The sequence below is a fragment of the Pinus tabuliformis genome, chromosome 4_1 (genome assembly GCF_031772625.1).
Source record: "Pinus tabuliformis cultivar Carrire ecotype Pingquan chromosome 4_1, CPIR1, whole genome shotgun sequence".
Classification (NCBI taxonomy): domain Eukaryota; kingdom Viridiplantae; phylum Streptophyta; class Pinopsida; order Pinales; family Pinaceae; genus Pinus; species Pinus tabuliformis.
Window position 1 is genome coordinate 676,160,697 of NC_142303.1, and position 27,466 is coordinate 676,188,162.

General features: G+C 38.6%; 3 pseudogenes; all 3 read right to left on the bottom strand.

Annotated features, from left to right (window-relative positions):
* Positions 1-10,204: 10,204 nt before the first annotated feature.
* Positions 10,205-11,148, bottom strand: LOC149177911 (uncharacterized; annotated as a pseudogene).
* A 10-nt stretch (positions 11,149-11,158) lies between these two features.
* On the bottom strand, positions 11,159-12,196 carry LOC149177912 (F-box/kelch-repeat protein SKIP30 pseudogene; annotated as a pseudogene).
* A 1-nt stretch (position 12,197) lies between these two features.
* LOC149177913 (hexokinase-2 pseudogene) lies at positions 12,198-13,141 on the bottom strand (annotated as a pseudogene).
* Between the last annotated feature and the right edge of the window lie 14,325 nt (positions 13,142-27,466).

Consider the following 27,466-nt stretch of genomic DNA (forward strand, 5'->3'; position numbering starts at 1 on the left):
AGATATACCAGACATTTCAGAAAATTTCAGAGAAATTTTAAGAAAGGAAAGTGAAGAAATGTCTACTGTCATAAAGCCAACAGCTGAAATAAATGGGTAGCAAACAGAAAATGCAAAGACATCACATTTTCAGCACTTAGAGGATGATGAGGATGGTCTTTGGACCATGGATTTTGATGGCGCTGTGGGCAGCGATGGTGTTGGTATAGGCGTGTGGATTCGAAGCCCATTTTCTGTCCGAAACAAAGTCCCAAGCAAGGTACGAGTATGCTCTTACAAATTGGCATTTGATTGTTCAAACAATGAGGCGGAATATGAGGCTCTCATTGCTGGTCTGAAGATCCTTCGAAAGTTGAAGGCAAAGAAGATAGCAGTATATGGCGATTCTGAGTTGGTTATAAAGCAAGTGAAAGGTGAATTTCAGGCCAAGCACCCTCGTATGCGAGCATATCGAAATGTTGTCTTAGATATCTTGAAACTATTTTCTAAACATACTTTGACATGTGTGCCCCATATTCAAAATGGTGTTGCGGATGCGTTGGCTAAGGCAGCAAGCAATCTAAAAATCCCCATGAATTCCAGCAATAAGTTTGAGATTTATGTGAAACATCGTCCTACAGTTCCAGACAATCAAAGATGTTGGCAAGTTTTCCAAGATGACAAAGAAATCAAGGATTTTCTCCAAGTCGAGGGTGATTTCAAAGACATCTCCATAGACATGGAAGCTGAAGGAGTAAATCAGATGGATGTGTTGCAGCTTAAGGACAATTTCATTCCTAAAGGCTTAATTCCTTTAAAAGAGTTGTTCAATCAAGATGATGTGGCCCGCAAACTCATCGAACAAGGTGTCGAAGAAGTGAATCTCGGGACAGCTGAGAGTCCAAAGATGGTGAAGCTATCGAAAGCATTGTCGCCCAAGGTAAAGAAAGAATATATCAGATTGTTGTCTTTGCTTTCTAATGTTTTTGCATGGGACTATTCAGATTTGAAAACTTATGACACAAGTATCATTCAGCATACCATTCCCATAAAGCCAAATCAAAAGCCTTTCCGACAAAAGTTGAGAAGAATTAATCCTAAGTTGCTGCCATTAATTGAGAAGGAAGTCAACAGGTTGTATAAGTCTGGAATCATAGTGCCAATCAGATTTTCCGACTGGATTTCCAACTTGGTGCCCGTGAGAAAGAAGACCGGTGAGATTCGCTTGTGTATAGACTTCAGAAATCTCAATAAGGTGTCACTAAAAGACAATTATCCGCTGCCCAAAATGGATCATATATTGCAGCGGGTAGTTGGCGCATCAAGGATGTCTCTACTTGATGGTTATTTCGGGTACAATCAGATTTTGGTGCATGAGGATGACCACGACAAGACTGCATTCACAACTCCATGGGGGACATTTCATTATGCCAAGATGCCATTTGGATTGAAAAACGCAGGTGCTACCTTTCAGCGGGCGATGGACATGGCCTTTGCTAATGAGAAGGATGTCTTTTTGGTCGTTTATCTTGATGATTTAACTGTGTTTTCTAAATCTGATGAAGAGCATTTGTATCATTTAACAATGGTGTTTCAAAAGTGCAGAAAATATGGTATCTCATTGAATCCGAAGAAGAGCCTTTTCGCTATGAGCGAAGGCAAGCTGTTGGGCCATATCATTTCTAAAGATGGCATTCGTATAGATCCTGCACATGTGGAAGAAATTCAGCAGTTAGAGCAGCCCCGAAACAAGAAGGAAATTCAGTCCTTTAATGGCAAGTTGAATTTTCTGCGTCGCTTTATTCCCAATCTTGCCGAACATCTCAGAGAAATAACTAACATGCTCAAAAAGGACAGCCAGCTCAAATGGACCGAAGAGGCGGTAAAATCTTTCAATTTGGTAAAATTAATTTTATCTTCAGCCCCAACTCTAATCAGCCCGGATTATACACAAGATTTTATTTTATTTTCATTTGCTTCGGAGCATACATTGGCAGCTGTGCTCATGCAAAAACGAGATGGAGTTGAGAAGCCCATAGCTTTTTTCAGTCGTATTATAAGGGATGGAGCGCTGAAATATAATATCATTGAAAAACAAGCATTGGCGCTGGTAAAAGCTTTGAAAGATTTCCGTGTGTACATATTGAATTCTCATATTTTGGCATATGTTCCTAATGCGGCTGTTAAAGATGTTTTGGTACAAGCGGAGCCGGAAGGAAAACGGGGTAAGTGGATTGCTGCACTATTAGAGTATGATGTGGAAATCAAGCCTACCAAGCTGATCAAGGGCCAAGGTCTCGCTAAATTGATGGCTGAAACAAATCTCCATGTCCTAGACATCAATTTGATTGCTGCCTTATCCGATGAAGATGAAGAAAATTCAGCTCTACAGGTATCCGATATCTTTGTTTCCTCTCCTTGGTATGCTGATATTGTATATGTGCTTCAAAATTTGTCTGCACCCCCTGAGATGCCTCGAAACAAAGCTAGGACATTGAAATTAAAAGCTGCCAAATTTTGCATCATCAAATCTGAACTTTATTGGAAAGACCCCGGTGGCATATTGCTGAATTGTTTGGTCGAGGAAGAAGCTAAGAGAGTTGTTGAGGATTTCCACAAAGGTGACTGCGGGGGCCACTTGTTTTGGAAGACCACGGCTAATAAAATCCTAAGAGCAGGTTTCTATTGGCCTTCATTGTTTCCTAATGTCTATAAAGCAGTTAAGAGTTGTCATGAATGTCAAATTTTTCAAGGAAAGCAGAAATTACAGTCGTTACCTCTCAAGCCCATTGAAATCAGTGCACCATTTCAGCAATGGGGCTTGGATTTTATTGGAAAAATCCACCCAGCATCTTCCAGGCAGCATCGATGGATATTGACCGCCACTGATTACTTCACGAAGTGGATTGAAGCCATTCCCACCCGGCAGGCCACGGACTCGGTAATTATTTCTTTCCTTGAGAATAACATATTGTCACGTTTCGGCTGTCCACATAAGTTGATTACAGATAATGCAGCAGTGTTTAAATCAAAGAAAATGGTTGATTTTTGCTACAAATATAACATCAGCTTGGGGCATTCGACCGCCTACCATCCGCAAGGAAATGGGCTGGCCGAATCTTCGAATAAATCTCTAGTAAACATCATAAAGAAATTGCTGGAAATCAATAAGAAGAGCTGGCACAAAAAGTTAGTAAATGCATTATGGGCTGATCGTGTAAGTCAAAAGAAGTCAATTGGTATGTCACCCTTTGAACTGGTTTACGGAACAGATGCAGTGTTTCCTACTTCACTTAGTATTACGGTAGCTAAGTTGCTTCAAGAAGCTGATGGTGAGGCGGATCCTGTGCAACGACGGATTAGTCAAATGATTCATTTACAGCAGACACGAGAGGAAGTTCTTCAAAATTCCCTTAAGTTGCAAGAGCGCATAAAGAAAATCTATGACAAAAAAGCCAAACTGGATGATTTTCAGATAGATGATGTTGTTTTGAGATGGGATGCCCGAAATGAAGACAAAGGGAAACATGGAAAATTCGACAAATTGTGGAAAGGTCCCTACAAAATTGCAGCATATCGTGGTCCAAATGCCTTTCTTCTCAAAGAAATGAACGGTGATGATTGTCTCGGTGGGTCGGTAAATGGCCGGCTTCTCAAAAGGTATCATGTTTGAGCATTTTCTGCTCTAGTCATTATCATTGTAATTACCATTTTACTTTCATTCTGCTGCAAGTGTGAACTGATCTTTCATCTTTAGTCTGGGGCCCGCGATGAAGGCTATAATTCTGAAGATGGAGATTAGTTGGTGTGAGTTTTTCAGGTTGTTGTAATCAGTCCATTTTCTGCACAAAGTTGAGTTAGTTTGATTTTCAGTCAAGTGTCAAAGTCAATAAAGTTGTCCAATGACTCCAATGTGTAAATAATGACTCCATTTCCCAATGATTATAAAGCATTGGTCTGCTCTCCCAGAGGTCTAAGGTTCTTGGTACCTCCAAGGAGCTACCATCCCCATTGGAGCCAATGTTAGAGTCGGTCTAGTAGCCCTCCATCAGCGATCAAAGCTCTTTGCATTTGCATAAGTAGGTGTCTCATCAGTGTCATCTTATTGCATTCCATTAGGCATGCCATAACCCTGATGGAGGAGCTGGTGTCTTTATTCCCCTCTTGGCACTGTTGGATCAAGTTGTTTCAGTCAATAAACTCTTTCAAGGTTCCTTGTCTTGTCGTGAGGTCAAAGTCCTAGGTCTAGGGTTTAGGTCCAATTTGTCTTTGAGGTCATGTCTTTAAAGGTCAATAAATGCCCAGCAAGCCAGAGGGATGATTATCAAAATGTTTCTTTAAAAGATTTCATCTTGTACAGTTAATTTTTACCTTGGATTTAAAAACCCTGTTTTTAAAGCCAAGGTCATTTCTCAAAATTTTGTAAAAATTGTAAAAATTCAAAAGTTTTCAAAAGACAGCATGCAGCCCTGGTCCCCTTTGCCAAGATTCCTCAGAAGCTATCCCTACAAAAATTTTCAATAAAAAGCATCAGTTCAACCAATTTCAGGACAAAAGGAAACCATAAAGTCAGCGGCATTTAAATTTTGAAAAAGTGTCAAGTTAAAAACATTAGAAAGAGGGTTTGAGGGGAAATTAATTTAAATCAAGCCTATAAAGCCTCTCTCTCCCTCTATTTGATCATCATTTGCCTCAAAGCAATAGTGAAGAGCGATTTGGAGAGAAATTGAGCAAAATTTGCAAGCAGAGCCCGCACGCAACCTGTCAATACCTGCGTGCGACCTGTTGGGTGCGCGCGACCTGTCAGGGGGGTTCATTCAGTTAGGAAAATACACTGGTGCGACCTATTGAGCGCGCGCGTCCTATCAGTACTTGCGCGTGACCTGTTGGGAATTCATCTACAAAAATCGCCAGTAAACTCCCAAACGACCCCAAAATTTTTCAAGATTGCAGGTAGGCCTCTGATCATCAAAGTATTTTGCTTGATAAGGAAAAATGGGCATGAGAAATGTGTTTTAATGCCATCAAGTTGAAAGGATAAGTTCATGTGTATTTTGTTTAAAAATGTCAAAGTGCAAGTAAAGCTAGGGTTTTGTTTTGCTGCTCTCAAGGTCATCCCTTTCACTTCCATTTTTTCCCCACATCCCATTACCACCTCCCTTGTCATTTTCACCTAATCTCCTTACCAAAAATATCAAAGTCCCTAAACCCTACCTCCTATGAAACCCCTAAAAAATTATGATTATGTGATGGTATATGTTTCATAATTGCTTCCCTAAATTCCCCTTTCATATGTATTTTCCCTAAATCCCTTCAAAAGTCCCCCTCCCTAACATCTCCCTTGTGTTTTTGACCCCTTGGAGCAGCATTTAAACAGTCAAAACAGCAGGGCATCCCATGGGAGGATTTTATCTCTCGAGAGGCTATGCTTCTCCAGGTCAATTCTCATTTGGAGAGACTGCTGACTAAGGCCAACAAAGATAAGGACCTGCTCCGAAACATGAAAAATCACTATTGGGCCCGAATGCACGTATGCAAGGCAAAAATGAAAGTAATTCAAGGGCGTTTGGCCAAGGCACTAAAACGACATAAAGGCCCGATCCCCTTCACATCTTGGCTGAGGCTTCCTTGAAGGAGCATGATATTAAATGACCTCACTACGGCACAGATTTCAAAAAAATTTGAGCATTTTTGGTTACTTATGAATTTTTGGGCAAAAAACAGGTTTTTCTCCTCGATAGGTCGCGCGCCGCGCGCAACCTATTCGATGGGCAACTTCATTTTGGGAAAACTCAGCATTTCTAGATTTATCATGCAAAGATACACCTGCTCAGTAATTACCAAGAGATTTCATCAAGTTTTGAGCCTCCAGAAGGTCAAAAAACATGCAAAAATTGACTTTCTACCACCTTTTTGACAAACAGGAAGCAGTCTTGGGAGATTGAAATTTTGGAGGGGAAAATGGCCACTAAATTCAGAAATTATAGTTGGGTTGGAAAGTATAAATCCATACCTTTCCAACAAGCCCACTTGTGCCTCATTTGGACACTTGGAAGTGCCTCAAACGAAGCTCCGAAGAAGCGCAACCTATCAGGATTAGGGCGCAACCTATCAGGCAATTTTCATAATTTTTCACCTACAGCTCAGGAATTCGCCCAGCTTTGGCCAGTTTTGACTTGGATGGGATTTTTCACCCTCTTTGATGTAATTAATGTATTTTCATGTTGATATGACACTTATTTACCTATTCTAGAAGATTCATTCATGAAATAGCAAACATTTAATGAATGAATTGGTTTCCTAGCTTATAGAGGCAAGTTGTTTTGACTGCCTAGATTTTACTGCTCAGTTTAGAATTGGTTGAAATAGCTCCTAGAAGGATGAGCTCGACCCCTAGAGGCAAGGAAATATGTTAGATTGCCTATATTATGTACTTTCTTGGTCATTTTCAGGGTTGGACTCTTGAGGGAGAAAGCTCTATTGTATTATTCATTGTATCTCTGCAATTTTGGCAAAGGAAGAAAGACCAGGGTTTTGCAGTCCTTTTTGGGATTCCTGTGGTTACATGTGTTGATGGTGTGCTTCTCTTTGTACTTGTAAGTGTGTTATGTGAAATAATCCTCTTTCTTTTTCTTCTGAAATTAGGCAAATGAAGTGTTAAAGTAGAATTCATGATTTCCATGCTCTGCTTTTAAATTTTCTTAATATCAATGTTTTCATCTGTTTAAGGAGAAATAAAGGTGATTGCTTGCTCTCCTTAGCTCCTCACCAGTCATTCCTACCCATTCACTTAATTTAAAGGCATCAATACAGTCTCCTACCTTGCCCCAAAGAACCCCCTGCAAAAACTGTGTCCAATCCCCGCACCCAAAATTGCCTTTCCCCAATTTTCCACCAAAATCCTAAAAATCCCAAATCAAACTCTTTTATCAGTTTACTAGCCTAAAATCAGTGTTTCCTTATTGGTTATCTCCGCCCTTTGAAGATCTTTTCCGAGATATACCGGAGAGAGCCCTCTCCTGCTCCGTAGGGCTAGCTACGAGGCTAAGTGGTTTGATGTTGCCTTGGAGTTTACCTTTTTCAGCCTGAGGTGAAATTTCAAGCGCTAACAGGTATGACGAATCGTGGAGCCTTGGAATAAATGCTTACATAAATGGATGAATTTCAGAAGAAATATTTTTTGCTGGATTTGACCAGCAGGTCCAAAAGCAGCATGAAAAGGCATGGTATGGTCGACATATTAAGTTACGCACCTTTAAGTTAAATGACCTGGTTTTGTTATATGATAGTAAGTTTGATCAATTTCCAGGAAAATTCTAAATGCATTGGTTAGGGCCCTATGTCATTAAGGAAATTACTGATGGAGGAATGGTACAACTGGTCAAATTAAATGGAGAACCCTTCCCAGGAAAGGTGAATGGCAGTCACTTGAAGCCATACACCAACGGTCCAACCATGTGACTAAATGAAGGTAGCACAGTCTTAGCACTCCAAGCAGCTGAAAGGAGGCACAGGACTATAAACTATACTGCCCGGGTTGGATAGCTACATGATTGGAGGATTGTGTGAAGCAAGGAAGTGTCACTGGGTCCACAGTAGCATGGACGAAGCTTGGCTATCCAAGGAGAAATCGTGCAGGTTGACTCGAAAGTGACTATTACAGTTACTGTTCATGATTTGATGGTAGAAGTGAGGCCAAATGGAGCGGACGACCGACAATTAAGAAGAAATTTATGGCTCATATCCTTGAAAATATATCACCAATCCGACATTAATGAACCAATTTTGGGAGGAACAATCAAATTTGAATTCAAAATTCCCTATAAATTACAAGTAGCTGTACAGCAAAAAACACTTGGAATTTTGAGAATTGAGTTGTTGAGCTCTCATGCATCCATGAACCGAGAATTCTTCAAGACTTTCAAAGAGACTCTCGAGTTTTCAAACTTTCCAGAGACAGTGTAAGAACTATTAGAAAGCGTTATGTCAACACCCGAAAAAATTTTAAGAACCGAGAAAGTAGTAGAGGAGACGGCATAGGAAATTGAAAGAGAAGCAGAAGTAGTTGCTCTGGAAGTGGCTGAAGTATTGGCATAGGTTCCTAAATCACTGAGAACACCGAGACCGAAGCCAATTCCAACCAAGGAAACCGTGAAGGAAAAGAAGGGAAAGAAACCTGCCATACCAATGCTTGCATCGCCAAGGAGAAACCCACCAACGCCCACTACATAGGATAAAGGCAAGGCTATAAACCTAGAACCAGAGGAGGAAGATATCGAAGACATCCTGATGGACGATGAGGATGTGGGAGTGGAAGTGGAGGAGGTTGAAGCCTAGGTTGTGGACCCTATTACACGGTTGCCAGAGTATGTCCCTCCATGCAAGCCTAAGTCCAACGTCCTGAAGGACATTGATGAGAGTAAGACTTCCCTGCAAACCCCTCTACTATCGGATGAAATTACTTTCGACGATCATCACTTGGAACAAGTGCCCCTACTAAAGCTTGAAGATTGGGGCTTGGTGGTCCACAAGAAGTTCCACACCTAGTGACCAAGCAACTGATGCACTGCATCATAGATACAAATACCAGAATGACCACCATGGAGCCATAGAGGTGGCTCAAGGGAGTAGAAAAGGCAGGTTTGCCCAACCTCCTCTCGGTGCCACACTATAACCACACCCCGGTGATAGTTTTGGTCATCAAGCACTTGTTGTTCTTGGTACATGATGGGTATTTGTGGCTAGAGGAGCCGATACCCCTCATAGATATGTTCATTCACCAAATAACGTACCTACTATATACAGGTGAGAATCCAGCCATGATCTTTGGCAGAAAGGGTGGCGATCAGGCTCTCGTAGAATCAATGAAGGAATAATTAAAATTTTTGAAGAAGCCATGCAGGTATGCTATATCCATCATCTGTGACCCTGCTACAAAGGTATCCATGCAGATCCTCATACGGAAGGTGATGCAGAAGTCTCGCACCGATGAGGTGTTGGCGCCTATCATTGCACTCACACAACATTGCGCTGATGAAGTCCAGTTCAATTGGTCGAACTACCTTCGCAAATAGTTCTTGGCGAACTACCGCGAAGCACAAGAGCTCAGCAAGATGTTCCACTATGCATGGTGTTAGCGCTTGAGATTTCACCCTAGGCTGAAAAGGTAAATCTTCAAGGCTACATCAAACCATTTCACCTCGTAGCTAGCCCTACGAGGTATGAGAAGGCTCTCTCAGGTCAGATTTGATAGATCTTTCAATATGATAAGCTGACCAATTAGGAATAAAGATTTTAGGCTAGTAAATTGATAGGGGGGTTGATTTAAAGTTTTTTAATGGAATGACGGGGCTTTTCTGGGCTGCATGGGCAAAATCACAGCTTGAAACAGAGAATATAATGACTACACGGATTATCAATTGAGGCAAGGTAGGCAAGCAATTTAACACCAAATCTAGATTTTACATGGGATGGCAAGACTGGTGAGGAGCTGACAAGGGCATAGGAGATGAATCCTTGCCAAACAGAAGAAAACATTGAACATGAGCAAACTTATAGGAGGAGCATATAGTACTATGAATTCCTGCCTAAACACTTCATTTACTCAATTAGATATGATCATGAGGTGAATGAAACATAACTGATTACATATGAAACAAGGGAAAACTTATGCTAAATCAACATACCACATGAATCTCAGCAAACAGAGCTGTGAAATTTTCATTAAAAATCTCTGCCAATGACTGTACAATGAAGCTCTGCTATGCTACAACAACTCTCAGCCCTCAGAAAAACTCTCCCTTCTATCCTACTCACTCTCAAATGACTTTTTAATACATTAAATAAACTGCTGCCCAAAACAGGGGCGTTGTTTTAACTAACTACACCAAAATTGGAAAGAACGTTTTCTTTTTAATATATGAAACACAAAACCACTGGGGGAAAACAAATCGACCCCAAGACCCGGCATTTGTTTTTATCATTATTAACAAAATAAACTAAAACAAAACAAACAGCGCTTCCTGCAGAGAGAATAGCGCTCTTTCCACTAAAATCTGTTGATGATTTGGCTAATTTCGAGGCAAATCTGGTGAATAGGTGGCATTACAGGTGTCCTTCCCTTTGCTAAAAATAACATAGGCAATCGAAATCTTATTCTCTGCTGCTAGGTGTTCAATCGTCCTTTTTTAAGTTTCCTTCACATCTGGAAAGTATATCTTCAAACTTATTTCATGCCTATTTCTGCGCTTTGACGTGATGGCTGCTTACTTTTTGCTCCTGTCATGTGTGACTCAAATCTGAGATCAATAATTTCAATGGCGCCATCACCTCTTGCTGCAGCAACAACCTGGTTATTTTTACCATCCATATTTTCCTCTGGAACCGCCAAAGCATGAACAAAAGGAGGATTACAAATTTGATTTGTACTTGAGGCATTTTCTGCATTTTCTGTGGTGGGAACTGCAGCATCTATAACCATTTGTTGCCTTCCTCTTGAAAAGTCCCATGCTACAATTTTTGAATCTAATCCCCCAGAGATAACTTCCCATGGCCGCCAAGGATGAAACTGCACAGAGCTGCAAATATTTGTGTATACGGATCTGAGTGTTTTGTAAAGGTAATGTTGACGAATGTCAATAATCTGTCATGAAAACTTTACTTCTCCACTGTCATCTGCAGCCGCAAGAAAAGATGACTTAAGGTTCATATTAATCTAATTTATGTCCTCTGTATTGAATGTGTACTTTTGCAATTGTCCACTGGAAGGTGCCATGCGCACATCCAAGAAAGTAACTGTGTTTGCATATGCTGCATACAAAATATCATCATTTCCTGGACTGAAGCAAACAGAAGCAACTGGTTCCTTGCCAAGATCCATGACAAATGCATTTTCTTTGCAACGCAAATCAAACCAGTAGACACTCCCATCCGCTTTCTCAAACACATAGTAAAAATAACTTGATGAATTTGAGAGAAACACAAAATAGACCTGAATTCAACTGTCATAGCCATGTGCCGCATGCTTCTTGGAAAGATCTATCATTCCCCTGTTGTTATCAATGTGCATCTATTTAGCCTGGCAATATCTCCACGAAGAATATTTAATAGTACAGTCTCTGCTATATCATCTGCATTGTGACCAGTTGCAATTTTATCTGCTCTTACCATTGCAGCCCCTCTATCTAAAGCCCGGCGACGAAAAACTCCACAAAATGTACATAATTATGCCTTCATCTATTGATAGCAAGAACAGATCTAGACCATAATTGTGTCGTTCATTCTTAACGTTTAAAATGTCCACGTCAGAAAGCCGCTGTATATCAATATTCTGTCGACCTGGTCCAATGACCCCACCAATCACATAAAGTTCATTTCCCAATCCTATCACCGCAAATCCTATTTTATACAAGCAAGCAGGTGCAGTGCAGATGACTTTGCTCAAATTTGGTGGTTTATGTTGCCGAATAATGAAGCCATTATTGACTACAAAGAATTCTTCTTTCACCATCGCCATTGGCCCTGGTGGCCAACCATAATCTTCCACTCTCCACCCCTGCTCAGATGACTCAAATATTTGAACTGTCGAAAGGCCCTTACGCAGTACATGCAATTTCCCGTCAAATACTAAACCACAGCAAGCCGAATTATGAGAATGTTGAAGTTCGGATATAGGTTCCCATATATCTCGCTCTGGATCATATATTTCTGCATTGGAAATAGACTTCCTAGAATTGGTGAACCCACCTGCAACAATAATACTCTTATCCAGTACACAACAAGCAAACATTGTACGAGCAACCAACATTGATGCTCGTCTAGCCCACTTTCTGCATACAGGATCATATGCCCACACCTCATCAGTTGCGAAAATCCCTCCATGATCACCTGTTCCTGGATCAACATCATCACTACCTCCACCAAGAACATAGAGCTTCCCAGCTACAGACACAGCCCCAAAGTTCGTCAAGTGCTTGATTTCAGATGGCAATGGAGGGAGAGTAGTCCAAATATCATTGAGTGGATCATACACTTGCCAAATATTTTCTGGATCAAATACACTCACACAAAGCAATTCTTCTGTGACTCCTACCTCATCACGTGCTTTGAAAAGCTCAGCGCTACGTAATGCAGAACGCCAAGCACGGCAAACCAACTGGAGTCGAGGATGAAATGTGAATAGCACACGCGCTAGGCACTGAAGTGAAACTGCATCTGGCAGCCAATTTCAGCAATAATCTTCTTACAATCTCTCCCAAATACATTCCCGAGATCAGCTTTTCAAAGATATGATCGCCAGGATTTATACTTTCAGCATCAAGAGCTTTATCAAATTCCATTACTGGGAGATGAGAAGACCAAAAGTTCCCCCACTCATATAGCCAGATTTTGGAAGATGGCCTTGACATTTCGGGATTGCATCTGCACGTTCCACATAACAGGCATTTGTACCAGTGCCCAATATAACAGCAGCCATAACATCCTCATCCCGATATCGTCCTCCAGCCAATGTCCCCACTGTATCATTAACCAGGGCAGAGACATGCATGTCCAGACCTTGTCTTTTCAAGGCCTCCTTTAAGGCTACCACCACATCCTTGCCAACCATTTCTGAGACAGAAAATCCTTTGCTCCATTTGATTAGTGTGCCAGAGGCAATTGCTGTTTGATGCACTGGGAAAGAGAAAGTGAAACCGAGCTCCCTTTGTCGGCCAGGTTCTAGAAAGAAGTTTTTGCCTTCACTTGCGACAAATTTTGCTAGTTCTGAAGCAATGTAATCAAACAATTCCCTTTCTGTTCCAACCATAAAATTTGTAGGAATAGTAACTTCTGTAAACTCTTTATCAATTACTCGTCCTTCCTTGCCACCCAATTGAACACGTAACACCCGGAAATTGGTTCCCCCGAGATCCAAAGCATAGAAAAGGCCTTTCTCATCCTTGGGTACATCCAGGTCGGGACCATATTTCCTAGTCTCGTGCCTGGAACCATCATAGAGCTTGCTGGTGCAGTTTTCTGGGCATGGGACCAAATGAATGTGGCCCCTGCCTTGTTTTTTGCAATGCATATTGCACATTTCTGCCAATCCTGTTTCCCCCCATGCATACCTTCTGTCATCAATATCAATCTCCTCTGATTCTGAAATGAATTTAACATTTCTCATATTGCCATGCACTGTGTTATGCAAACCAGGGTGATCGATCGGAAGTCGGCAAAAATAGCCACAAGAATGACATCTCGTCTTGGCAATCTGATTACAGGTGTGAATCATTTTCAACTTATCTTCGTACTTATGATCTCCTTAATGCCTGGACTCTCTTCTCTGATATCTATGAGAAAGGCTGCAGCGTAGAAGACTTGCTTTTAGAAATGGACCGGATCCTTCGGCCAACAGGATTTGTGATTATTAGAGACAAGCTTTCAATGATAAAATACATCACTAACTATTTGCCCGTCTTGAAGTGCAGGAATAGGATTTTGAAGTCAGTGCCATTTGAAGAACTGTAGAGCTCTAGAACATCATGACAAATTACATATTAATGATTTCTTCTTCAAAACAGGGTTTTGAAGAAGAATCTATCTCTGACATGAGACGGAGTCTAACACATGGCTCTTGCTGTAAATTGTGCTGGTAGCAAGGGAGCTACCTGAGGACATCCAATTCCCTTCGGTCGCACCAGACCTTCCTGAAGCAGCGAAGTACGCTTCGCTATGGGCAACCAAGGACGTGCAGTGAGTCTGGGATAACAAAACTTTCTAGATCTTCATGGAGATGAACATCAGGATGGCCATCAATTGCAAGCCATGATTGTCATCTACAATGTATGCCAACCTGCAGGGCTACGCCAAGTTCAAAGTCGATTTCCATTGAGTCTCCATTAGGGCATAGAAGGACCCTGCGTAGAAGTGGTACGACTTGTTGTATCTGGCCACGGATGATGCCATTGATGTGGTGCTTGATAAATGGCCGATGGAGTGACGCACTACCACGGACTTGGCGGTGGGTGGAAGCAAGTCCGCTACGTCGAAGAAGAAGGAGGAGGCTAAGCTAAAGATGGCGCAGCTGGTCGAGAAGAGGAAAAAGGAGGCCATTGATAAGGCCCAGGTGGAGCAGGTAGGAAAGTAGACAGGAAAGCAGACAGGTGGAACAGAGCATGGCTCTCACAAAGGCACAACGTCGCCTTCACCTAAGACAGAAGAGGAAGAAAAAATGCAGCATAGCGTGAACCCTCAGGAGACATCCGTCTGCATTAAGCACCCAAGAGAGCTGGAGAAGGTAGCGTCCAGGAAGAAGTCAAATGCGACCAAGACCTCATTGGACCCTATCACATTGACAGAGGGTGATTTACATGATATCAGTGACACAGTCAGGGATGTCACCACAGAGTCCCTACAACAATTTGAATAGCAACAATGGATCATCCTAGGGGCCATCCAGACAGAGTTTTGGGAGTTGCAGAACCACGCATCGCAAGCTGGCACAGTGTCTACCAACTTGGGTATCAACACTTCAGAGGCTGTCGTTATGCTGTGCATGAGGACTTCCAGTCTGATAGTGCTACTCGATGGAGCAGTAACCACAGAAAATGAGTCTGACAGGCCCACTGTCAGCACCGTGAAGGGAGTTGGGATGAACCTAGCAACGCTTCCATGTGAAGCATTCCACCTATTGCAGGATGGAGTAATTGCAAAACTAAGGGCTCGAGAGCACCGGACCCTCCAGGTGATCAGTGAACAGTGGATCAATAATGAACATATGGCCCTACAGAGAAATGCTGTCATCGCCACTAAGACTTAGGTGACCAATCAAAGCAAGAGGATTATGCAGGTTATCGAGGAGGCATGCCGAATGGTCCCCGATTTGGCAATTTCAGAGGAGTATCCAGTTGAGGTACGCATCCACAAGTTGGCCACAGTGGTGCATGACACTCAAACTAAGATGGTGTGGGTTCAATTGGAGCTGAACCTGCAAATTAAAGAGCTACAGTTGAGGGCCCAGCCTTCAACACCACCAGAAGTAAAGGAACAACGGGTGACTGTTGTCACAGAGGCAGTAGCGGTGGTGGAGAGTGTAGTAGAATAATGCATGCAGTTGTTCGAGCAATCATTTGAGGTCCTCACAAACTTATAGGAGGACCCAAATATACAGAGGCTAGAGATGGAAGCACGCAAGCTACAACAATGATATGATGAGGTCAAGGGCACAACACAAACCGTCGCACTGACAAGGAGGCTAGCCAAGCTACAAGAGGCTAAGAAGCTGAAGGAACAAGTGGATGCAGCACTGCACAAGGAAGCAATGTTGAAGGCAAGACTAAAGCCCTAGCTAGAGGAAGCTTACATAGTCACAGGAAATATTGAAGGCAATCTTGCAACCCTGCAAGCAACGCAACAAAAACATCAAGATGACAGTGTAGGAGTAGTGACCAAGATGGGCTTCGTGCAAAGATCTTTATGCCTACCAATGACTCGAGGGTGAGTCATGATGTTTGTGTTGGGGGCTTGTTGGGAGCGGGATCCCCAAAGGGCCGTTTTGGGGCTAAAAGCCCATGTTTGAGTCAAATTTTGTAAAAAAATTGTAAGGTCTCCACATTTTGTGGCCGCGGAGTGCGAAGGTGTCATGTGTCATAAAGGGTAGTCCACCCTTAGTTTTGTAAAGTAAATTTGGCTGTAAGAGATCTACCCATGGTCCGTGGACCATTGGATTGTATAAAAAGAGTTAAAATTTAAGTAGTTCTAGAGACATACAATGTAAGAGTGCGGTAGCTATAAAGTAAGAAGTCTAAGTCTTGGGTCGTAGCATAGGGTAAAAGTCCGTAGCTGAGTGTGCGGACCCCTGCAGCGTGTGCGTAGGGCGGATAGAGCTTATAAACACTTGGAAGATATCAATAAAGAGAATATTCAACATTTTTTGTGTCTTTGTTCTGTTAATGCATCTTGATATGTTATGTATGAATTTCCTTTATTATGCTTATGTGATGCATGAATGAATGCAATTACGTTGAATAATTGAACACATTTACAATTATCTGTTTACGCGGTCGGTGTTAACATAATTATTTGATAAGATAAGCAAGTCACTTAGATTAATTGGGGAATCTACACGGCACATTTCCATAGAAACATGAAAGTACCTAAGCAGCAAGCTAGGGCTGCGCGAAGGTCAATCATAGCCTTTCATGGAGGTATTGAAGAACAAAATAAAGGGCTCATCTTGCCAGCCCTGGAGAAAAGCGACCTATGCGAATGCAAGGATAGAGCCCATCAAACAACATCACAACCATCTCAGGGTGTGGAAATTTGGTTCCAACAACCCCCCATACTACTTTGGGTGAGACTTCAATTTGTGCTCCGCGATCTAATGCTGAAAGGGCCAGTAGTGTACGGCTTTGTTTGGCTAATTAATGTTGAACCTGGGTCAAGCCCCCTCAATCCAACACTCTATTGAAGAATTCGATAATTAGGTCATCGTGGGATATTGCGCATAACTCTTTCTTGGAGAATCCAAATTCTATAAGATTTGTGGAGTTGGAAAGAGGACTCAGAGGACTACCACAGGAAAAAAATTGTAGACCTAGTAGATCCTACATTACATAGATATAATATATTCAAGATCGAGCTCCTAAAAGCATGAAAATGAATGACTCGAATCAAGAAAATAAAAACACCTAGTGAGAAAAATTGGAGGGATGATTTGAAGAATGTGATCGAAGCTATGATCAATACGATCAATGGTATAGAAGAGAAATTGAATGGAAACATGGAATATTTTAAGAAATACATGGAAGGTTTGAAGGAAGGTGGGACAAAGTTGCTACAAGAAAGGCTTCCTAATGAAAAAAATGTAGTAAGGGAAACTCATGATGAGAAAAAAATAAATGCTAATCATGATTTCATAGAATCTAACATTGGATTGAAGGCACACCATATTCCAAATATAGATATGAGGAAGTTTGATGGCAAGGATCCAATAACTTGGATACTATAAATGGAGTAATATTTTGGTCTACATGATGTGCAACCACCACAAAAGGTACATATTGCATCTTTATATTTAGAACCAAATTGGTTTGTATGGTATAGAAGGCTTTGTTCTCTCATAAACCACTTGTCACCTAGCCAATTCTCATGGAGGAAATGATAGCACATTATGAGGATACAAAAAGCAACACCTTCTTTAGCCAATTGATAAATCTCAAACGAAAGGGTTAAATGGCAGAGCACATTGAGGACTTCCAAAAATTGAATGTAAGGGTAAATGATATTCCAGAGAATCATAGAATTGAAGTCTTCATAGGAAGTTTAAAGGATAACATCCAACATAAGGTTTGCTTTTGGGAACCCGATTCATTGGAGAAGGCATTCAGGTTGGCATGAAAAATTGAAAGAAAAACTATGGCAATAAGGAAGCCTGCCACTCATAACTATAAAGATGGAAGTGTTTTTTCTCCTATACTTCCACAACCTACAAGGTTGACAGCACAACAATTGGAAGAAAAAAGAGTAAAAGGAATTTTTTATAGTTGTGATAGAAAATACACTAAAGGTCATAATTGTGCCAAGGAGAAATTAATTTACATAGATGGGAAGAGAAGGAAGAAAATGAGCAAGAAACATCAAAAGAAGAGGATATACACCAGGAACCAACCCCATAGAAGAAAAAAAAAAAGAATCTGATCATATCTTGTAATGCATTGACAGGAATTACCATTCATCAAACTCTCAAGATAGAAGGACATATCAAGAAGAAAAATGTAATAGCGTTGTAAGATAGTCAAGGAATCGAATTTCTTCCTATATCCAGCACTAGAGTGTCAAGTAATGGTTTCAAATGTAGGAACCATAAATTTCTCTGGAAAGTGCCATAATATCAGGCTATCCTAATATCAGGCTATCCATGGGAGACTATGTCTTGAATAGTCCAATGCTTTCCATTCCAATGGGTGGTGTTGATGTTGTATTGGGAGTCCAATTGTTACAATCTTTGGGGGCGATAGCTTTCAACAAATTTTCTTGAAATATTTTTGGGAAGGAAAGGAAGTTGAATTAAGGGGTATAACAAGAATGTTTGGTTGTGTTATATTCTTTCCATGACTAGCCTCCATAGTTAACTAGGGGGTTAGAGGGGGGGCGGAGCTCCCCCTTCATTGCACCTATTGCGCAATGGGGGGGTCACAAGGGGCTTGAGGGGGGCGAGTAGCCCCCCTCTTCGGGCTCTAGGGTAGCGCCCGGGGAATTTTTTTTTGGACCCTATATTAGGTGGGACAAACCTACCTATGGTTTTGTGTGTGGTTTTCGCACATGGTTTTGGGCGTGATGGTTTTCAGTCCATGGTATTGGATGCTTCGGCAGGTATATATATGTATTGTAACATTGAAAGGAACATAATGAAAAATCAATATGGTAGTCCCAGTTTTGGGATCCAGGGGAAGATCTCTGTGTATATGTGTTATGCTCTCGCATTGTTTATTTTCTATGTTTTAGAAATTGTATGCAGGTAATTTCTATATGGGGTTAAAACCTACAAGGGAAACCTGGAAATATAATCATCTCTAATGGAATGACAAAGCTTCTAAAGAAAGAAAAACGGGGCGTAATTTCACAATTATGTTCACTATAGGTTCAAACAGTGAAATTGTCTATTTCTCTTGATCTCCAAAAAGATTTGGAAAATCATTCTAAGGTTAAAGTAGTGGAAGATCACATCAAGCATGAAAAACAAGTTCTCCAAATCTTAAAGGATAACCTCACTTTGGCACATAATCAAATGAAACAACAGGAAAATCAATATCGCAAGTAAAACAAGTTTTGATGTAGGTGACTGGGTATTTCTACGGCTACAACCATACAAAAAAATTTCCCTCAAGCAAGCTAAGAAGGATAATAAATTATCACCAAATTACTATGGTCCTTACAAGGTGTTGCAAAATATTGGTACTATGGCATACAAATTGGAGCTTCCTACATCTTTTCGAGTGCACCTATTTCTCCATATTTCATGGTTAAAGAAGGTTATAGGTGACAAGCTCCCAATTTAAACAATATTGCCGAAACTTGATGAGGAAGGAAAAAGCATGTTGGAACTTGAAGCAGTCACGGAAAAAAGAACCCAATAGCTACGAAATCAATCAATTTTAGAGTATCTCATCAAGTGGAAGAACTTGTACCCATTGAAGATTCCACATGGAAGGATGAGGATTTTATACAAAAGTATCCATAACTAATCAACCATTGAGGACAACACTTGTTTGGAGGAGAGGGGCATGTTCGGTCCCTATAAAACTAGTGTAGCCCCTTATTGTTATTAGTGCAACCCCCTTATTGTATTGTTGTGCCCATGTAGTCCCCATATTGTTATTATTGTGCCCTTACAATATTATTTTTATGTCGGCTTTGATTATATTGTGACCCCTTAGACTCCTATTTATAGAAAGGAGGTCTTGTCATTTGTATCATCCAAGAATTGTTCATGTGTGTAATGTAAAGGAGGTTTCCCCTTCGAGGAGGCTTATTTTGAAGTCGAAGATCTATCTCTTCTATTTTGTTAATTATTTTCATAACAGTGTTTTTGGTAAGTCGCGTACACATGGGTTTGGTTCCTGAAAAGCACGTACACATGCGGATATTCTTTCAGGAAAGGGCATACAGAAAGTAGGGTTTTGATGAAAAAGAATGTTTGATAAGTTAATAAATTTTTGATGTATTTATACTATCTGTCAATGAAGTATTCTTAATGATCTGTGCTTAATCAATGATGGTCTAATTGTGAATTTATTAACTGAAGAATTTTGAAGTTACTTGATGATCAAGATTGAAGATTAGAGAAAGTTTTGTGATTGGTTCGGAATGTTGCAGTAGATTTGAGTATGATTCAATGTTTGTTTCAGAATGGTAGTTGTTCAATTTTCAGAGATTTAATATTTGTACACAAGTATGATTCATGAAAGGTGTGTACACATGCAGGTTTTCCACTGTAAAGTAGTGTATACATGTTAACAGATGGTTGATCATGGTTTACAGTAATAGGATCCGTTTTCTCTAATGTACAATATGATGTCTGATATTCTAATTACAATGATCTGACTGATTAGTTGAGTTTTGATTGGGTTTCAGTGATTGGTTGATTCAATTGTGTTAGAGTTTGATGATTGATATTGAGCTTAAATGTTGGTAGTGGGTCCAATTTAAAATTTTGGTGAAACTTGGCCTTCAAGTTATAATGTGTTGTAGTAGGTGGATCCAGTATGAAAATTTATGAAACGTGGTCCTCGAAGTTAAGAGAGTTGAAGATTCCTTCAAGTGGTTGTTGGTAAATTAGATAAGTCGGTTGTAGCTCCCTTTCAATAACATCTGGAGAACAAGTGAAGGTTGTAGTCTTCTGCAGGTTGGTGCCTATGTATTGTTACAAGTTTACACCAGTACAAGAGCTAGGGGGTTGAAGCTCTCTTCCAATAGGAGTTGGAGAACGAGTTAAGGTTGTAGCCTTCAGCATGTAGGTTCCTGCATACCGGTATGAGTCTGCACCAATACAATAATGTAGAAAAATTTTCTTTATATTAAAAGAAGATAAAGAAGATAGTAGCAGGTGGTTTTTTCCTACATTGGGTTTCCACCTTAAATCCTGGTGTTCATGTCTATTGATTATGTGTGATAGTTTATTATTTTCTTACTGCACATGGTTATTATTATCTAATGTTTAATAAAGTACCAATGCACTGACTGAAGACAAACATATGTGGAATTAACTAAAACATAAGTTTACTAGATCTACGCTGGTTGTCTTAAGAATAATCACGTACACATGTGGGTTTCCTTTAGTAAAGTCACATACATAAATCAAAATATGAAATGGAAATTTAATGATTTAAAAATATTGATTCATGCCCCCCTCTCAGTATTTTTCCCATCAATTGGTATCAAACCAGGTCCTTTGGCAGAAGCTTGATCACTTGAAGGAGATTCCTCAAGACAATGGGGAAGAAGCAAGAGAAGAAAGCACCTCAAAAAAGGAATACATCTCAAAGAGACAGTGACAATGAAAGTGATAGAGACAATTGATTATTAGATGGAAACAAATATTCAGATTCAGAATAACCTCAGAATGAAGATGATCAAGAAAAAGAATTATCAGGTATTGATTTTTGGTCCTTTGGTGATACCTTTCATTGTTCATGTAATATTGAAGATAATGAATATGAAAATGAAACCACTGAATTAACTCTTATGGGTAAAAGTGAAAGAAATCTAATGACCATAGAAGTATAAGTTAAAATTCTTAAGATAAAATTGGAGATAAACAAGCTCTATTTGATAAAAGTGAATGTACCAACAAAGAAGAGGCTACCAGGTTAAAAACTCAGTTGGAGGAAGGAAACCAAATAAGGAAGCAATACAAGGAAAATCAAGATCAATTTCAAGGGTTGCAGGATGAAGTAACATCATTAAGAAATAAAGTGAATAAAAAGGATACAACAAACAAGGAATGTAAATAAAGAACCAGTTTCTATAAAAGTCTTGAATGTGAGGCCGTCTCTCTAAAAGAAAATCTTGAAAAATCGAATAAGTAGAATGAATAACTACTTCAAGCATTTGAAGAACAAGAAAATGTGCTGAAAGAAGAGATTTTCAAATTAAAACAGCAAGTGAACGAAGGAAGAAATGTTGAAGAAAACATGAAGAAGCAGTATCTAGAAAAAGAAAAGCAATATTAGGTTGAGTAAATATCCTAAAAAGTAAATTAGAAGAAAAGGATAAACATTTGTGATTTCAAGATACTACTGATATTTTGAATAATATTCTTAGTAGTCAAAGGTCTCCTGCCATCAAATCTGGTCTTGGTTTTCATGAAACTATTAAAGGTGAATCTAGCTCACAAGATGAGGCAAGGAATTCTAATGCAAAATTTGAAATGCTCAACAAGGAAATAAGAAGTCAACCTCAACCAAGGAAAGAAAGCCTTAAAAGGAAATCATTTACTCCTAACTATAGAAGTGTTAATATATTTTCTCCTCTAATCAATATTGTTGAATGTTTATATTTCATAATTTTGGACATGTTGCAGCGAGTTGCAAAAGTAGAATGTGTCAAGCTAATAACCATCTCACATAAAGATCATCAGCTTCCACGTACTTTAAGGGATATTGTTTTTCTTGCAACATGTTTCGTCACAAAGCCATTGATTTCAATAGAAGGAATATGAAACATATAATATGTTATGCTTGTAAAAAGTTTGGGCATATATAAAAAGAATGTAGGAATAAATTTATGGATCGCTGCAGAAAACATAATAAGAAACCAGATAAGAACATTAATGTCAGAAGACCTGAAAAAGATGGATCCACCAACAAGAAAGAAAAAGAGGAACAGATAAGGTGTGATTTCTCTTTGCTCATTTGAAGATGAATATTAATGGTACATAGATAGTGGGTGTTCTCATCACATGACTTGAGATAAGAGTAAAATGAGGACTGTCAATAAAAACTAGCATGGTAAAGTTATTCTTGGAACTGATTTTTCAACAAAAGTTCTAGGACAAGGTAAAGCCAGAATTAAAAAACTAGAGCAGTAGATGATGCTTTATTAGTTCAAGGACTAAAGCAGAATATTCTAAGTGTAGGAAAAATGGAAGATAAGGGAAATATAATTTCATTTACATCAACCAAGTTTAAGGTTATGAATGAAGTAACAAGAAAAGTCATAATAAGAGCATATAGAAATCGAGACAAATTATATGTGTTTGAAGATTAGAATTCTCATAGATATGAGAAAGAATAAGACTTGGAGTAAAAGAAGATTGTGCCTATTGCAATCTCTTATTCTTAAATCAATATTTTTAACATTCACTATAGAAGTGTTGAGAGGTACTTGACCTCATGAAAAAATAGAAGACGATTATCAATTCCTCAGCATCAGTGTTGTGTAATATAAGGGGGAGTAATACATATTAATTCCCATGGTTGTTCTTGATTTTCATGCTACTTATAATATTGAAAGTGTCTCTCGTCAAGTAATAGTAAACAGGGATAGACATAACAAACTCAGGGGGAGCTAAAATGTGCGACATTGCAGTATTTCACCTTTTTTACGTAGACCATCTAAAGGAAATGCATGTGTATACGTGAGTTCTAAGTTGCAAAATGGCGTATATTTTGGTTTGATGAAGAAACAATGGGACAAACTCAGTAAAAGGGTCTGATATGGTTCTGTCAATTATCAATTGACTTTTCTATTCTGATGGTTTACGGTTACAATTTGTTGATGCTATTTAGAATTTCTTTTGGCCCTCATAAGTTGTTGATGACTTGATGCATAACTTATGGACATTGGGTCGAGAAGTGCTAGAAATTGCATCTGTAACTTCATCCTAATAAGGGCAAGCAAGACATGCAGGCACCTGAAGAGGAAGCAACAAAGGAAAAAGTGGTGCAAGTTGCGACCATCCATGAAGCGACTCAAGAAGAAGAACAAGTTCAAGTAGAGGGTTCGTTCACCTTGTTGGGTAAGAAATGGACAAACTACTTGTCTAGTTGAATATTGAAAATACATTTTTAAAGAACATGTTGTTGTTCCCCATAGTTGGGCATTTTATAAAGTGATACATGTATAAATCACTATTTTGTGACATAGTATTTCTTTTGACTGTAGATAAATCAAATAAAGTTCAGGGAATTTATGTAATGAGTCTGAATTATGTCTATAAGAATTTTGGAGACCAAAATTCCTTTTTGTGGGGAGGAAAACAACAAAACACATTTCATTCTTTGAAGGAAAAGATCAGTTCAGCTCCAGTACTTCCACTTCCAGACTTGAGATAGTCTTTTGAGATTCAAACTAATGCAAGCTACTATGCCATGGGCGTAGTGTTTATGAAACATGGTCAGATCATTTCATTTCATTCAAAAATTTTGAGTTGTGCAGTTATTAAATATCCTACTTATGACGAGTTATATGCATTGGTTCAAAGTGTGAAAAAGTGGAAACACTATTTGATGGGGAAAGAAACCATAATTCACACCATCAACCATTGCAAACTTGTAATTGCAAACAAAGTTGCAACAATCAAGGCACTTTTGATGGATGGGTTTCTTACAACAATTCCACTTGTTCATCATGTATAAGAAAGGTATATACAAAAATGTTGTTGATATGCTTTCTAGGCCTTTTGTTAGTGTAACTACTTTACTCAAGCATAATTTTGTTTTGCATGAAAGTTATGTTGAGAAATATGCATTTGATAATGACTTTCAAGATGTTTATGAAAGCTTGGGTCAAGGGAACCAAGTAGAGGAATTGAATTACCATGTGCATAATAACTTATTGTATCATTTGTGCAATCTTTGTATTCCATAGGGAGAAAGAGTGAATATCATAAGGGAAGCACACACTTCTCTTATTGTTGGACATTTCGATGTAAGAAAAATGGTGTCACATATTCAATAATAAAACATCCCTTGAGCCTCATTGTAACACAATTCATAGGCATGTATTGCCACACCTCTTCTCAAAGATAAGCTACCATTGCCTGAGCTAATTTATTTTCATTTTGTATGTAAGAATATTTCAGTTCTTTGATATTGATGAAATGAAGTTTTAGTTCTGCTGCATCTCTGTGTTTATGTTTATATATGTTTTTTTTTTTTTTTTTCTTTTGTGCATAAGTTCATATCATACACACACACACATGTGTGTGTGTGTGTCTTAATATTGATTCTATTAGTACTTAGTTATATAATATGTGATGATATTTTACTACTAAGTTTTGTACAATAATTGAGTATACACGAATTCTTTGACATGTCCTCATATACATGATGTGATTGAGATACCTATATTAGGTATTATTATTATGTTGTTCCTATGACAACTCAGCTGTAGCCGTGTAAAACACATAAATATTGAACTTAGAATGTTTTCTTGAATATTCTATCTGTTGGGTTCTATGGATGAAATCTTCTTGATTACCAATAGTTAATGTATATGTATTATTTCCCAATTTATTTCCTGAATTTTAAACTTCCTTAATATAAACGATTTCATGTTTTGTTGTTTCTCTATTTATTAGTCTTTTCCTTATATAGATTATATAAACATGTATCAAGCCCTCTGGTATGCACAATTTTTGTTTCAGTTTCTACTTGTTTGCTTGAAAATAGGTCTCTATTCTTTTTACACACATTTCTTCATTATCCCAACCTACTTTGAATTTAAAGCCCTAGACCTTCCATAGTAGCCCTTGGCAAGGTTGATCTCATGCTAATTTGAAGAAATCCTTAATGATGAGGTAGTTATTAGTAAGATTCTTGAAATACATTTTCGACATTGACTCCTCCAATGGGTTTTATTTAGATAGTTACTAAGAACTAATTTGGTTAATAGTTAGAAAAAATTTATCGTTTTGGCATGGCCTACCAAATATTACTCATTTCCTTGTTTAATAGTATTTCCAAAAATAGTTTTCCATCATGCTCAGAATATTTAAGCAGAATGAGATACATGCTAGAGAATAGTTATTTAAAAGGAATACATTTACTAAGTGATATGATTCACTGCTTAGTCATACATTCATAATATATATGAAAAATAAGCTCTAAAATAACTAAACAAAATAATCAATTCACTTATTTTAGTATTGGGAAATACAACAGGAGAAAGAAATATCCTCACAATGAAATAAATTGTTGTATCAACGATTCCCCTTGAGGTTCAAGTTGACCTTCTATCAGGAATCTTAATGACTATTTATATTCTTTCTTCTTAGACCCTACTAGTGTCTTGCCAATTAAATATCTAAATTTCTATTTGCTTATGGTCCACTATTTGTTCTCCACTAGAACCATTTTTCTCATATTTCCCTTTTCTCCTAGAATCCCCTTTCCTTCCCCAACGCATGACCTTTATCTCCAATCATGATGCCGATGGCCGTTGGAAATCTTGGAAATGATGGAGGTTTAATATTATGACAATTGGCACTTCAAAAATTTCCTCTACTTGGACTCCAACTAATTTTTAATTGATTTTATGCAAGTTGTGTAGCTTGAATACTCATGTGCTAGCTCATCTTATATTTTATAATAAAAAATTAAGTGAAATAAACAATATTTCAATCATAACAATATGTTAATACTTACATCTTTCATCTAACTTAGTCTTAGCCCCACAACTGCTATTCTAATTTAAATGTTTGCAATAAAGATAAAGCCATAAAGTCTAATAAGGAAATAATTATATTAGCGGTACTACAATTCACTTGGAATTTAGGGACCATTAAAAATAATCTAGACGAAGCCTACACACTTCTCCAAGGATATTTTTTTGTTGTTGTTGTCTTCATCCTAAACATCTCACTATCATAGGAGACTCTCTTATCATCATTATACACTTGCAACTACAAACGTAAGCATGGATATTAGATTGAAAGAAATTGTCAATAAAATTATATTTCTGGATGATAATATGGATTTTCAAATTGAATGGTTGCACATATAAATAAGAAATAATCATTTAGTGAATTTCCACGCCAATTTGGTGACCCAAATAGGAAAATGGGAGATTTTTATTTTCAAAAAGCAACATGTCACAAAAATTATCCCTTAGTTTCACAATTTTTCCAAGTGTAATCTCATTTGGAATCTTTAGGGGCATGAAGGTGGAGTTAAATCCCATGGAGGAAGCAAATCACTCCATACATTCTCAGTTTTCACTAGTTCACTTTGCGCTAACTCGATAAATATTAGTTGTTGTCTCATCAAATGCAATAAGGGTGGCATAAATCAAATTGAGTTAATGGATCCAATTTTGGTGATAATTTACGTTGATGGCTCCCTTACTCAATATCTAAGCCTGCATGAAAAGGAGAATCTAGTCGCAAGTGAATTTATCTTGATGTTGATAGTGAATTCATGTTTGGTTTTCTCTCTATTCAAAAGGATCTTGTTTGAAGAGTTCATGGATTTTAATAAGCCATAAACTACCCATAGTACTTTCCATAAACAAAAGAATGATTAGAGTGTAATTTGAGAAAATCTAGACAAAATTGTCAATCATCTTTTGATAGTTTAGTCATCAATAGGATTTGACGATAAGGTTTCATTGTCTTCTTATTTGTATGTAAAGTGAAGGGTCGGCATATTGGAAGTGGTGATCTTAAATTTTTTGAACATTGATCAAGGGAGATCTCTATGAATCATCTTCTATCCCATGGGCCTTATGAATCATGCTCGCCTCTCCTCTAATTCAAAAGAAAAACCACCCAGAGAGAACTTGAATGTCCATCATCCCCCATCAGCCACTCTGTCTCCAACAATTAGGAAACATGGTTCTAGAATATGCATGGTTTTGATACATTTTGTGACATTTCCTATTTTATGTTCAATATATTCTTTGTTGGTTTCAAGTTTTGATATATAATTTTGGGTGAGTGTGGGGTCTTTAAAATCATGTATGTCCCACATATCTAGTCAAAAAAGGAGACTAGCTTGAATTCTATCCA